Source organism: Trachypithecus francoisi, unplaced genomic scaffold, assembly GCF_009764315.1.
Source record: "Trachypithecus francoisi isolate TF-2019V2 unplaced genomic scaffold, Tfra_2.0 Lachesis_group12, whole genome shotgun sequence".
Lineage (NCBI taxonomy): Eukaryota > Metazoa > Chordata > Mammalia > Primates > Cercopithecidae > Trachypithecus > Trachypithecus francoisi.
Window position 1 is genome coordinate 41,748,372 of NW_022681457.1, and position 12,478 is coordinate 41,760,849.

The window sequence follows — 12,478 nt, forward strand, 5'->3', positions numbered from 1 at the left end:
CTACTTCCAAACTTCTCACTTGATTATTTTACATTCACTGAAATTCAATACACTTCAAATATTGATACAGCAATGTGATCCATATACAAAATTATTAATGTTTTTGAGAAGATATTTTTAGTATAGTAGTTAATAAGCTTTAGACTGGCTTGCAATTCTGTTTCAACTTCTGTGAGTAAATCAAGAAGCTTATTTGATGCCTGGAAAATAAATTTAATAAACTTATTGTTTGCAGGCCATTTTGAATGTTGACTGAGACTGTCAGAAGTAACAAATAATCTTCTTTATATAGCTCTGTGCTGAGTAGGCTTAAACAAACTCTGCCGCTATAATGCAATGTAATTATAAGACATGATTAAAACTGATTATAATCAATCAGCATAGTCTTAAGTGTAATTCATATTGCTGCAGCTGTGGTTAGATTAAATCATCACATAAGATACAATTTCCACTAGATATGTGAAATTATTTGAACAAACTCAAATACAGTAAACTCATAATACCATAAATGCATAGTAAATTTTGCCAATTGCATAATACTTTAGCACTCTGTTTATCACGAAATAAGTTTTCCTCCTACAGAATTTAGTCCTTATATGAAAGACAAAACTGTTGTTTTGCCAAGGTTGGCAGATATGATTTCTGTCTGTTAGTTCTGCCCCTGCTAATATTTTATGCGTAATAGTTAGGGAGATTGTTGTTATATTTGAAAAGAAGTCGGCAAAAATTATGTAGCTAGGTCCCTCCAGACCTCGGTTGAAGATGAAACAGAAGAAGGTTTCTAAACTTCATTTCAATCTCTAATGCAATCATTTCAACCCTGGCCTTACAGTTGAAACTCAGATTCACCAAACATGTATTTGTGGATACTAGGAGGAGTGAGCAATTATTTTCAGTCCTAATCTCAATCCACTCACACTACATAGGTGGACCTATTACAAAATAAAGGATATAACTCTATAGATACTTTAAACCCATAACAAGTAGAAAGAGAAAAGTAGCTCATCGAGTGCTTGGCAGAGAACAGGGTAAAACTGGGACCTTTTTACATCTTAAGGTACCATTGTTTCTAATCACACATAGATGAAAAATGAAAACTCCTTGTCCTTCTTCCAGTATGGAGCTGGTGTGAGGATCAAAAGATCTAATTCATATAAGTTCTCTGAATTCAATTAAAAAGTATTAACACCATTCTTAAATGATCTATTGTTTTGTTATAATTGATTTCATTTTGATCCTTGAGCCAAATGATGCAATAATAACAAAGCATATTAAAATTTCAACAGTGGTTTTTTTCTATGTAACTTCTCTTCTAGGAATAATGCAATTAACATAACACTGTCCACGTTTTGTTCACTCTCTGGAAAGGATTTTTATGTATATAGTAATTTAATCAAGTAACCTGAAAGTGTAAGAAGACTACTTTTGGCAGCCCACAGTTGCAGCTGTTTGGCTGAAATACAAGTTCACTACCAAATAAGAAGAAAAACATGTTTTAATAACTTAAAGTCTGAAAAATATTCGTTCAGCTTTCCATGTCAAAATTCTGCAATATTTTGTGCAGACTCACAAAGCATGATTAAATCCAAATTAAATACTAAACTATTTTTTTCTTGTAAATTCTTGTCATTAAAACATTAACTTTAGATATGAGAAGAGGTAAGAGCTATACCATAGAAAATTTACAGCAGTCAGATCTCCCTTGAGCGTTAATGGTTTCTAATACATATTTAAGATGTTTGTGTTTTTTACTGTTTGAAAAGGAACAGCTTTTTCTCCTGCACTAATAAAGTATCAGCTTTCACTGAACATAAAAACTTCTTAGTCTTTAAAAAGAATAGTGATATTGATTTGGGTACTGATTACATTTTAAAAAGCAGAAAAATAAGTCTCACTGTTGAGATTCTTATTTACAATCAAACTCATGAACTATTGATTTATCCCCAGGTGAACACTAAGTTTATATGAATGAAGAAGATTGGTGGGAACAACACACAGATAGTAAATACAGAGCCTGTAGAGGCCATCTGCCAGTAGATATTAAAAAATTACCTGCATTTTCATCAATATTTGATCTTTGCTTACTTCGTAGAACCATTATGTTCCTTAAATAAAGAATACAAAATAATTCCACTCCAAGTCTAGGCTATTTTATTAAGGTGAGCCTAATATATATTATTTTTTAGAAGTTTCTTGCCAAAACTTTTTATTTGAAATGCAAGATCATAAAAATACTGGATCCAGCCTCTTTCTTCCTGAGCATAGTTATCTAAGAGAAACTCATAATGTGACCGGGCACACAAGAGACAAGAACAAATGGTAGCAAGGTCACCCATCAGCTGCAGTGGGTGCCATGGACTTCTCCAGGTAGGATTCCTTAGTAGGACCGACAGGCTTTGTAAGAATAAGGCCAGCATGTGGAAGCAGGTGTTGCAATCCAAGGCCAGTGGATAGATGTTCCCCTCCCTGAATGCTATCAGGTCCTAGAAACTCCTTATATCCCACTGGGCACCATCTTAAGGAGGATGTGTGGCAAGAGTTAGAATCTGCGAGATTAAGCATTTTCAAGACAGGCATGGTGGCTCACACCTGTAATCCCAGAACTTTGGTAGACTGTATTAGTCCATCTTTGTGCTGCTAATAAAAACCTACCTGAGACTGGGCAATTTGCCAAAGGAAAAGGTTTAATTGGACTTACAGTTCCATGTAGCTGGAGAAGCCTCACAATTTTGGTGGAAGGCAAGGAGGAGCAAGTCATGTCTTACAACGCATGGCAGCAGGCAAAGACAGAATGAGAAAGATGCAAAAGCAGAAACCCTTGATAAAATCATCAGATCTCATGAGGTTTACTCACTACCATGAGAACAGTATGGGGGAAACTGCTTCCATGATTCAATTATCTCTCACCGTGTCCCTCTCACAACATGTGAGAATTATGGGAGTGTAATTCAAGGTGAGATTTGGGTGGGGACACATAGCCAAACCATATCATTCTGCCCCTGGACCCTACCAAATCTCATGTCCTCACATTTCAAAACCAATCATGCCTTCCCAACAGTCCCCCAAAATCTTAACTCATTTTGGCTTTAGCTCAAAAGTCCACAGTCCAAAGTCTCATCTGAGACAAGGCAAGTCCCTTCCACCTCTGAGCCTGTAAAATAAAAAGCAAGCTAGTCATTTCCTAGATACAACGAGGGTACAGACACTGGGTAAATACAACCATTCCAAAAGAGAGAAATTGGTCAAAATAAAGGGGCTACAAGGCCCATGCAAGTCCAAAATCCAGCAGGGCAGTCAAATCTTAAAGCTCCAAAATGATCTCCTTTGACTCCATGTCTCACATCTGGGTCACACTGAAGCAAGTAGTGGGTTCCCATAACCTTGGACAGCTCTGCCCCCGTGACTTTGCAGGGTACAGCCTCCCTTCTGGCTGCTTTCATGGGCTGGGGTTTAGTGCTTGCAGCTTTTCCAGGCACATGGTGCAAGCTTTTGGTGGATCTATCATTCTGGAGTCCGGAGGATGGTAGCCCTCTTCTCACAGCTCCACTAGGTGGTGCCCCAATAGGGACTCTGTGTGGGGGCTTCCACCCCACATTTTCCTTCCGCACTGCCCTAGCAGAGGTTCTCCATGAGAGCACTGCCACTGCAACAAACTTCTGCCTGGACTTTCCATAGATCTTCTGAAATCTAGGTGGAGATTCCCAAACCTCAATTCTTGACATCTGTGTGCCCACAGGCTCAATGCCAAGGCTTGGGGCTTGCACCATCTGAAGCCATGGCCCAAGCTCTATGTTGGCCCTTTTCAGCCACAGCTGCAGCAAGCTGGGACCCAGGGCACCAAGTCTCTAGGCTGCACACAGTAGGGGGACCAGGACCCAGCTTCCAGATTGGTGATAGGAGGGGTTGCTGTGAAGACCTCTGGCATGCCCTACAGATATATTTCCCATTGTTTTGGGGATTAACATTTGGGCTCCTCATTACTTATGCAAATTTCTGCAGCCAGCTTGAATTTCTGCTCAGAAAATAGGTTTTTCTTTTCTATAGCGTTGTCAGGCTGCAAATTTTCCTAACTTTTATGCTCTGCTTCCCTTATAGAACAGAATGCCTTTAACGACACCCAAGTCACCTTTTAAATGCTTTGCTGCTTAGAAATTTCTTCTACCAGATACCCTAAATCACCTCTCTTAAGTTCAAAGTTCCACAAATCTCTAGGGCAGGGGCAAAATACTGCTAGTCTCTTTGCTAAAGCATAACAAGAGTCACCTTGGTCTGGTTCCAAACAAGTTCCTTATCTCCAGCTGAGGCCACCTCAGCCTGGACTTTAACTTGATTGTCCATATTGCTATCAGCATTTCGGTCAAAGCCATTCAACAAGTCTCTAGGAAATTCCAAACTTCCCCACATTTTCCTGTCTTCTTCTGAGTCCTCCAATCTGTTCCAACCTCTGTCTGTTACCCATTTCCAAGGCCGCTTCCACACTTTCGGGTATACTTTCAGCAGCGCCCCACTCTATTGGTACCAATTTACTATATCAATCTATTTTCACACTGCTAATAGAGATATACCTGAGGCTGGGCAATTTACAAAAGAAAGATGTTTAATTGAACTTACAGTTTCACATGGCTAGGGAAGCCTCACAATCATGGTGGAAGGCAAGGAGGAGCAAGTCACATCTTATATGGGTGGCAGCTGGCAAAGAGAGAATGAGAAAGATGCAAAAGCAGAAACCCCTAATAAAACCATCAGATCTTATGAGACTTACTCACTACCGTGAGAACAGTGTGGGGGGAAACCGCCTCATGATTCACTTATCTCCCCCCAGGTCCCTCACACAACATGTGGACATTATGGGAGTACAATTCAAGATGAGATTTGGGGCTGGGGACACAGAACCAAACCGTATCAGTGGCCAAGGTGGGCAGATCACTTGAGGTCAGGAGTTTGAGACCAGCCTGGCCAACATGGTGAAACCATGTCTTTACTAAAAATACAAAAGTTAGCCAGGCATGGTGGCACATGCCTGTAATCCCAGCTACTCAGGAGGCTGAGGCAAGAGAATTGGTTGAACCTGGGAGGCAGAAATTGCAATGAGCCCAGATCATACCACTGCACTCCAGCCTGGGCACCAGAGCAAGACTCCATGTCAACAACAACAAAAACAACAACAACAACAACAACCACAAAAAGCATTTTATCAGAATAGACTGAATCATCCAGGTTGAATGGGGGCTGGGGAGATACCATTCATACCAAACCCCCTTTATCTCTTACTGAACTCTTAAACTGGATCTAAAAACCAAGGAGACACCAGGTAGATTACCAAGAGAAAATTATACACATTGTATTCATTTTATACGTACATGGGGATCTTCACAAGAGAGTAAAGTCTGAAGAAGTGGTCAAAGTAGATTCTCTTGTATTTTTTCAGACAAAGAGCAATACATTTGAGAAGAAAAAACAAGCGAAAGAAAAACTGGTTAGGATGCTAAAATTTTCTAGGGGAGTCTCCAGGAGATCTATTGGGTGGGGGGGGTGGGGGGGTGGAGGGGGCGGGGGGCAAAGAAGCTAGAAGATAAGGGTTGCCTAATTAAATATGTTTATTCAGGTCCATTGCGGCCAACAACTCCAAGTCTCTGGTGACAAGGGCTATTTTTCACTCTGGTATGGAGAGGGTACCTCTCCCAGGAGAATCTTTATCATTTGCTGAATGCAAGAAGAAACAAATCAGTTTGCCCTTTCTGAAACTACAATTTATTCCAGCGTTTTCAACTCTAAATAGTCAATATACCAATCTGGCAATTTTTGGAGTGGCACATCTATCACCCTTTCATTGTCCAGTCTCTGTTCCCTATTACCTGGGCAATACAAGAGGAAGTTTACATCATTTATAGAAAATAATGAAGCAATATTTTTAGACATTCCTGGTCACATACGTTACATTTCTTCAGTCTTATTATCCTTCTGTAACATGTTTATTTTCCTACTTCCAAAACAATAATTGTACACTAGCTACTTCTCTCTTAAACTTCTTTACTTCATCCTTTCCCTAACTACATTTCCAATTCCTCTTCTACTACTAATTTTGCCCCACTCTCAACTCCATTATTCCTTCTGTTTCACTCAACAAATGTTTGTTGATTTTACTGTTGTTTTAGGGTTGTCAGAATTAGCAAATAAAAATGCCAGATGCTAGTTAAATTTGAATGGTATATAAAATAAGAAATGATGATTTTTTAGTATAAGTAAGCTTCACATATTGCATGGGACATACTTACACTAAATAAAATTCATTATCTGCTTTTGAAATTTAACCAGACATTCTGTATTTTAACTGACAACCCTTTATACTTCTCCATTTATGTAATCTGAGATTTATTTTTCTCCCTGAATTATCCAAGCAATTAAAAGAAGCATGCCACTTTGTGGAATACACATTGTTTTACTTTCTTTTTAAATTATTGTAATAAGACAATATAAAAAATCTTTAAATATGCTAACATCTGAATTTAAATATACACGCAGGACACTTTTTATGCCTGTGAAATTAAGATTCACACTTTGATTTTCTATACAAAGGCTAGGTCAGTAGGCCTCCCTGTGGCTATTTTACAAACATCATACTAACTCAACTCCAATTAAGATAAAAAGAATTATTTTGAAAGAAATTCAGGCTAGATTTTAAAAGACTCGAAATCCATTATATGCTTCATCACTCTTACTTGAGGTGAACATAAAAGTCACTCTTGTGGCAACCCCAATGCCCATTCCATTTCATTCTTCCTAATTACCATACTTAATATCAAACACCAAGCTAAGTTACTGATATAGTATCTCAGTTATCTACTCCAGTGTAGCAAACCACCCCAAAACTTAGTGGTTTAAAAGACCACTTATTTTATTTGCTCATAGTTCTACAATGTTAGCTAGATTTGGCTGAGTAGTTGTTTTGCTGACTGGCTGGCTGGTGGTCTATTGGGTGCACATATTCAGAGAGTAAGATGGCTAGACACTTGGCTTTGCTAGAACCCTGGGGCATCTGGTTTTCCCTCTCTCCATGTTCTTCTGGGCCTTTCTTTATGTGGCCTCTTTAACTGCTCATTCTAGGTGGTCTCCTCAGTAGAAGAACTGGCCTTGATTTGTCATTGTTCTCAAGTGTGCAGAATTAGAAGCTATTAAACCTTCTTAAAGTACAGGCCAGAAACTTCTGCATAGGTCAGTGCTCCTTCCACCACCTTCTGTTGATTAAAGTGAGTCACGAGGCCAGCACAACTCAAAGGGAATCCCTAGAAGTATAGCTAATTTGGAGCAATCAGTGTAACAGACAACCACATTCAGTTAAGTGTTGATCAAAAGGTAGCAACTCGAACAAGTTAATTTAATCAAGTTTGATTATACTATTAAATAAATATTTTATGCATTTATATATTTTTTTAATTTCTTAAGTAAATGAAATTAGAGACAGATGAAGAAACTTGTTCCAGTACATGAAACTATTTATGTGAATAGAGTCCTAGATTCTTGTTGAATATATATTAGTTTATTTATTTATTTATTCATTTATTATGGCATAAGTAACATACAGGCAATCACACAAATCTTATTTGCACAAATTCATGAACTTTTACATTTGTGTGAGATTGTATAAATACGACTCAGAAGACAATGTAGAACATTTAAAGCACTCCAGAGCACTTCCTGTGTACCTTCTTCCTCAATTTCTTCCAGTGTAACCATTATGACATTTATAAACACAGATTAATTTTACTTGCTTTTGTCTAAGCTGTGGTTTCTTTTGGTAACTATTCATGAGTACTTGAAAAGAATATGCGTAGTGCAGTTACTGATGTTATACTTCTATACAGATCAATCAGGTAAATTTGATTAATATTTGTCAAATTATCAATATACTCATTAATTTTTTTCTGCTTATTCTACCAGATATTTGGAAAGGCATATTAAAATGTCCAACTATGCCTGTACACTTGTCTATACCTCCTGTAACTTCCATCAACCCCTGCTTTTTAAATTTTGAAGATGGGTTGTTAGGTTAATTCACATGGTTTTGAGGTACTTTAGTTACTCATGTGCTGAATCTTCTATTCTCATCTTATTTGTTTGATAACTACTATGTACAGTAAAGTGTGCTAAGAAAACCAATTTTGTGTTTCCATAATAAACATAGTATCACCTAAAAAAATCATGCTATAAAATCATAGTTGTACACCTTTCCCTATCTGTCCAATGTAAGTAGAGTATAAGATTACAAATACAGAATATGGTTTCTGAAGTCACTATATAAGTCATTTTGGATTTTTTTTTTTTTCATTTTGAATGATTTTATTTGTACACCTGTGGCTAACCATATGCACTAATCACAGGTGTTGTATACCATATTCTCTCCAAACATGTAGTCATTTCCAGTTTATTTAAACATCCCTCAGGTTCCCTACATGAACAGATGCCTAATTTCTCTACAGTATTCAGTTCAAGTGGAAGATATGTTCTTTTCAAGTAGTGAAATTAGATCCGAAAATCAAGAGTTTTTCTCACAGTTCTCTGACCACAATGTTGATGATAAGTCATCCACCTGATTATCCTCTTCGAAATAATACACACCCCATTGAAGGGAATTTAGTTTTTCATGCCATTTGTCTCAGCAAATGTCCTTAGATGTTAATTCCATTAGACCTACACCATCCTCAAATAAGGAGAAAGTAGCTTGATAACCTTCAATAAAAATTTATATTTGACAATTTCCTGCTCTTCTTTTGCATCTTCATTTTTGTTCTCCAAAGATTTTCCTACAAAGTATTTATTTTACCAGAGAGGTTAAATAAGACAAATTGAGAAACTCCAAATAATTGGCTGAAAAATTAATCTGATCAAGGTCCAAGTGAACATTGGATACATTCGATAGAAGCACTAAAAAAATTTTTTTTTGTCAATTTTCATTTATTTAATGATGGAGGATACACATACACACACACTTTGTATAATCTTAACATTCTATTGTTAAACGACTTATTTTTTATTTATATACTAGATATATGTAGTTCAACATAATTTTCATCAAGTCAGCATGGAAAAACTTTTCAGAAGTGCTCAGTATAATTACATATAATGATTTAGAGTTTATTGTAACGATCACATTTTACTTTTATGTATCGTGATAATTACAATTTGCTATTTTTAAGAGAATTAAAATGTAAAACCTCAAAATGCCATATTGTGCAAATTATATAAGAAGACCATTGGCATATTCATATTTTAAATGAAAATATTTCATAATTTAAGAAAATTGTAATGATTTTATAATAATTTGATACATTTTGATAAAATTTTACACAAGTGAGAAGATGGGAGTTAGGCTGCCATTAAGAGCTCTGCCATTATCCAACCTACACATCTAACTAGCCAACTAAGTTGATGAGCATAAGCTAATCATTTAAATTCCATGAGCATAAGTATTCTCATGTGTAAAATGGTGGACTAAAGCCCATCTTTTTGGTAATCATAAGATTAAAAATGTATTAGAACAGCCATTAGGAAAACTACCAAAAAACAAGATGTTTCTCATATTTAACTATAAGAAAATGTTAATTTTTTTTTTTTTTTTTTTTTTTTAGGGAAAATGTAAACAAGAAAAACGAGGCTAATGAGCAAAACATTAAAGAAATATTGAAGGTGTTTAAAATGTAAAACTGAATATATTTATGTATAGTTTAATTTCTAAGTTATAGGACAAGAACAACTTGGTCTTTCAAAAAGAAAAGCATGGATTAAAACGTACTTACGTGGAAGCTCAGCACGACGATTTCAGTCACAAATTGGGTTAATTAACTGGTTTCTGTGGAACTTTGTAAAGGTTAAGTGTAAGGAAAAAAGGAAAATGTAACTTGTAATTTAAAATTCATTTGCTCATTTATTCTTTTCTAGTTCTATTAAGTGAAATAATGTAGAGATGGAGAAAAAGTAGGCCACTGAAAAAAGGAGTTCCTTCCTTCTATCTTCTCCCTGACAGACTATGAAAGTCTGACTTCTGTCTGGCATTTGAGAAAGCAATTGCTTAAAAAGCTGTAAGTACTACTTAAGAGTTCATTGATTCTGACAATGCAGTGACAACACTAGCGTTGTGCAGTGAAGAATAGCAGGGGGTCCAAGATCAGTCTGACTTCCTGTTGCCACAGTTGCCATAAGATTGAAGTTTTTGCCTACATCCAGAATCCAGATTTCTGTGAAGACTGAGGAATGTTTTCTGACTTCCCTAAAAAGACAGAAACTAGGCCAGGCTCGGTGGCTCACGCCTGTAATCCCAGCACCTCAGGAGGCTGAGGCGGGTGGATCACGAGATCAGGAGATCGAGAGCATCCTGGCTAACACGGTGAAACCCCGTCTCTACTAAAAATACAAAATATTAGCCAGGCGTGGTGACGGCCGCCTGGTGTGAACCGGGAGGCGGAGCTTGCATTGAGCCCAGATCGCGCCACTGCACTCCAGCCTGGGCAAGAGAGCTAGACTCCGTCTCAAATATATATATATATATATATATATATATATATATAGAGAGAGAGAGAGAGAGAGGAGAGAGAGAGAGAGAGAGAGAGAGAGAGAGAGAGAAGCTAATTCTATTTAGGTATGTTTAAGTCTGCTTGAATAACATCCTGTTCTGATTTGTACCAAACACATGTACTGAGATTTTTGTTTGTTTGCTTGAATATGGATACTACACATACAAAACCTACATGCATGATTGTGAGATTTCAATTTAGTTTATTCGCCTTTTATTAAAGAACAGATATGCTAGATAGGTTTCGTGCTGGAGTATAAAAAGAATAAGATGTGGCTTCAATGTTCAGTTTTTTTTATCATGCAGCATGCCTTCTAATTGTTTACATTCTTTTTGTAAATGACTTCTCTTACTTCAACATCTTTTTTAAACAGTTGTGTAGGTCGACCCCAACAGTTTAATTTCCTTCTGTACAAATGTGTATAATAGACTAATATGAAAAATCATTATCGAATCAACTACTATGTGCTTGACACTCTGCTGGGCTTCTTTACATAAAAGAAAATCTTATTTGGTCATTAAAATTGTTTTCATGTTATACATGGGGAAAGTGCCTAATCCAAGATGGTTCAATTACAATGTAATAGAGACAGAGGTTTACCATCCGTGATGATGGCAGATTGTATGCTCTACACTATTGTAGCTGGGCTGCAGGTGATGGCCGAACACGGGATTTTAGTGTAATACAGTGTTTCTGAGCAACCCTAACATTAAAATTTGAAGTGCGGTTTCAAATTTGGCTATGCTGTGTTCTTACTAGAAGATCTTGGACAAACCACTTAAACTTTCTGTGTCTTAGATTTCTCAATTTTACATAGGGATAGTTTATCTCATAGTGTTACTCTGATGATTACTTTAGTTAGCATATGTATAGTTAATATAAGAAGAGGTCATACTGATAAATGCACCAAGTTAGCTATTATTATCACTAAATAAGAACAATCTTTGACAGATTTTCAACCTGATTGTGAAGTGATTTCACAGAGTTCTTGAGACTAAATAATGCTATCTACAAAAACATGCTTAGACTTGTATCTGACAGTAAATATCAGCTGCTATTACAGTAATTGAATATGATTAACACCACATATTCACCCATCATATGTCTCATATGCAAATCATTCTGTCCACACTCAAAAATGGAGAAATACAAACTTAGGAGATTTCTTTTTTGGTGATAAAGCTGATCTAACTAATTTTATTAAACAGACTCAGTCAAACAAATTCTAATTTTTAACCAAAGGGAGTATCATCTATAACAAATATATGAAGAAACAGTAAAATTCAAGAGGCAAATTTCTTCATCAGTAAATGGGGAATGTTGAATGGAATTATTTTTAAGGTCCGTTCAAATTCAACTGCCTCTTTCCTGATCAACCTATTTTCTTTATTTGATCAATCTGTTTTATTTAAACGAACAATTATGTTTCCAGAATGTTCATGCTGGAGATGCATTTGGAGTGGATGGGTTGTAGGGATGAGGAAGCATGAGGTGACTTGTCTTGAACCGTGTATGCATAGGAAATACAAACTAGGTTTCATGTAGATTGAACATTTATGAACAATTTATGTTTATGGTTGGCTAAAACCCTTCAAAAACAACCCCTGGCACTGATAGTATAAAACTAAATAAGTCTTTGCTTACAATATATTGTGTATATTCATGCTTTGTATTAAAAATATTTTATATTTTATAAAAATCTGTAACTATTAATTTATTCTCAAAATGGAAAGAAAAATGGCAAGGAAGGGTGTAGGGAAATGATGCTCTGCCACAATTCTTGCAATGATTTTTTAGCTGGTATGGATAAGTCATTTAATTCTACTCTCCTCAATTTTTCCACTGTAAAATACTAGAAATGTACAAATTTCTAATACCCATTCTACTCTATTTGTTCATATATCTATGCA